General features: G+C 40.1%; 1 non-coding gene across 1 annotated transcript; it reads left to right on the top strand.

Annotated features, from left to right (window-relative positions):
• The first annotated feature begins 1517 nt into the window (after positions 1 to 1517).
• LOC114629850 lies at positions 1518 to 1624 on the top strand. The gene has a single exon (XR_003712728.1). It is a non-coding gene; the product is annotated as a U6 spliceosomal RNA (small nuclear RNA).
• The last annotated feature ends 1027 nt before the right edge of the window (positions 1625 to 2651 follow it).

The raw sequence follows: 2651 nt of genomic DNA, 5'->3' as shown, positions 1-2651 counted from the left end.
TGCTTCCTTATATGACCCAGGACCACCTGCCCTAGGAAGAGTACTACTCACAGTGGGCTGGGTCCTCCCATAGTAATCATTACTCAAGAAAATATCTCATAGACTTCCATACAGGCCAAGCTGATGGAGGCAATTCCTCTACTGAGGTTTCTTCTCATGAGGTCCTTCATGCATCTTGTTACACGGTTTTTTCACAGCAATGATAAAAGCCACTAATACAGCCTTTACCACTCTCCAGGTACAGTATAAATATATACTGTTCCTGAAAGACTCTATGACATTTGTATTTATTTATCATATTTGTTCTTAACTGATATGTAAAAGGCTTATATATTTATAGCATCCCAAAAGATGCTTGATATCTGTGTGTATATTGTGAATTTGAATTAGGGTTAACTTATCTATTTCTTTTACATTTTTTCTTTTGATTAAAAATTTTTAGGTAACTCTTTAAAAAGATTTATCTACCTTATTTTATGTGTATGAATATTTTCTCTGCATGCACGTGTGTGTATCCCATGTGTGCTTGGTGCTGGTGAAGGTCAGAAGAATGGGTCAAATTCTCTAGAACTGGAATAAGGGACGGTTGCAAGCCACCATGGAGGTATCAGGAATGAGACACAGGTCCTATGCAAGAAGAACAAGGAGTTTTAACTACTGAGCCGTCTTCCAGCCTCTTTTCCGGTGAGTTTTAAGAAAATGTGTTCTAGTTCTCTTGCTTTTGTTCATCTTCCCTCACTTATTTCACTGTCACATAACCTTTTTTAAGTTCCTGTGTTTATACCCACAGATTAATGCAGCTGCCTGCCTTCATCAAAGAAGCTTCTTATTGCAGCAGGCAGCCACTAATGCAGAGACTAGTATCTGATCAAACTCTAGCGACAGTGACAGTGGAATGCCCAGCCCTAAACAGAACATCTATATCACCTCCTCCAAGGCCCAGGAAGAGGAGACTGAAGGAATGTAAGATCCAGAGGACACAGAGATGTGGTGTAAAAGGATGTCTTCGGTATATGGCATGGCCATTGTGTTGATGATGCTCTCCATCTGTGCTTGCCTGAACAAGAGTAGGTTGTCAGCATCCCACCACAGTTGGGCAAGGTTGTGCACAGGGCCCACCTCTTCCCTGAGACTATTAACATTAATTGCTGCTGGGGATGGATTGTCACTTTCTTCAGTGGTGTAGCCACTAATTAAGTCCTCCATGCTAGAGGAAATAACCTCCCACTCCTGCTCATGCAAGAAAGCCAGTGGGGCGCTCATACCAAGAAGGACATGAATGTAGGAGGACTGGTTCAGAAGAATAGTGTTTCAGTGGGAGAGGGAAGGTGGATGAGAGAAGGTGATGGGGAGAAAATGACTAAAAGTCATTGTAGATGTATAGTAAACTGTCACCAAAGTTTTTAAAAAGCTTGAAAGCTTTGTGATTTTCCACTCCAAGCTAAGAATGTAGCCTGACAGAGTTTTATGAATGTTGATGGATGTTATGAGATTCCTGGGCAAAAGAAAAAGGATCGGTGCTCGCTTCGGCAGCACATATACTAAAGTTGGAACGATACAGAGAAGATTAGCATGCCCCCTGCGCAAGGATGACACGCAAATTCGTGAAGCGTTCCATATTTTTTTAAAGTCAAAGGGATACAAGTAGGAAAGGAAGAAGTCAAAATATCGCTATTTGCAGATGATATGATAGTATACTTAAGTGACCCCCAAACTTCCACCAGAGAACTTCTAAACCTGATAAACAACTTCAGCAAAGTGACTGGTTATAAAATCAACTCAAACAAATCAGTAGCCTTCCTCTACATGAAAGATAAACAGACTGAAAAAGAAATTAGGGAAATGACACCCTTCACAATAGTTGCAAATAATATGAAATACCTTGGTGTGAATCTAACCAAGCAAGTGAAAGACCTGTACGACAAGAACTTCAAGTCCCTGAAGAAAGAAATGGAAGAAGATCTCAGAAGATGGAAAGATCTCCCATGCTCATAAATTGGCAGGATTAATATAATAAAAATGGCCATCTTGCCAAAAGCAATCTACAGATTCAATGCAATCCCCATTAAAATCCCAACTCAATTCTTCACAGAGTTAGAAAAGGAAATTCTCAAATTCATATGGAATAACAAAAAACCCAGGATAGCGAAAACTATTCTCAACAATAAAAGAACTTCTGGAGGAATCACCATCCCTGACCTCAAGCTGTACTACAGAGCAATAGTGATAAAAACTACCTGGTATTGGTACAGAGACAGGCAGGAAGACCAATGGAATAGAATTGAAGACCCAGAAATGAACCCACACTCCTATGGTCACTTGATCTTTGACAAAGGAGCTAAAATTGTCCAGTGGAAAAAGGACAGCATTTTCAACAAATGGTGCTGGTTCAACTGGAGGACAACATGTAGAAGAATGAAAATTGATCTGTTCTTATCTCCTTGTACAAAGCTCAAGTCTAAGTGGATAAAAGACCTCCACATAAAACCAGATACACTGAAACTAATAGAAGAGAAGGTGGGGAAGAGCCTCGAATACTTGGGCACAGGGGAAAAGTTCCTGAACAGAACACCAATGGCATATGCTCTAAGATCAAGAATTGACAAATGGGACTTCATAAAATTGCAAAGTTTCTGTAAGGCAAAGGACAC

This window comes from Grammomys surdaster, unplaced genomic scaffold (assembly GCF_004785775.1).
Source record: "Grammomys surdaster isolate TR1022 unplaced genomic scaffold, NIH_TR_1.0 317, whole genome shotgun sequence".
Classification (NCBI taxonomy): Eukaryota; Metazoa; Chordata; class Mammalia; order Rodentia; family Muridae; genus Grammomys; species Grammomys surdaster.
Note: the sequence above shows the minus strand (reverse complement) of the source record. Positions and strands in the feature narration are given on the sequence as shown.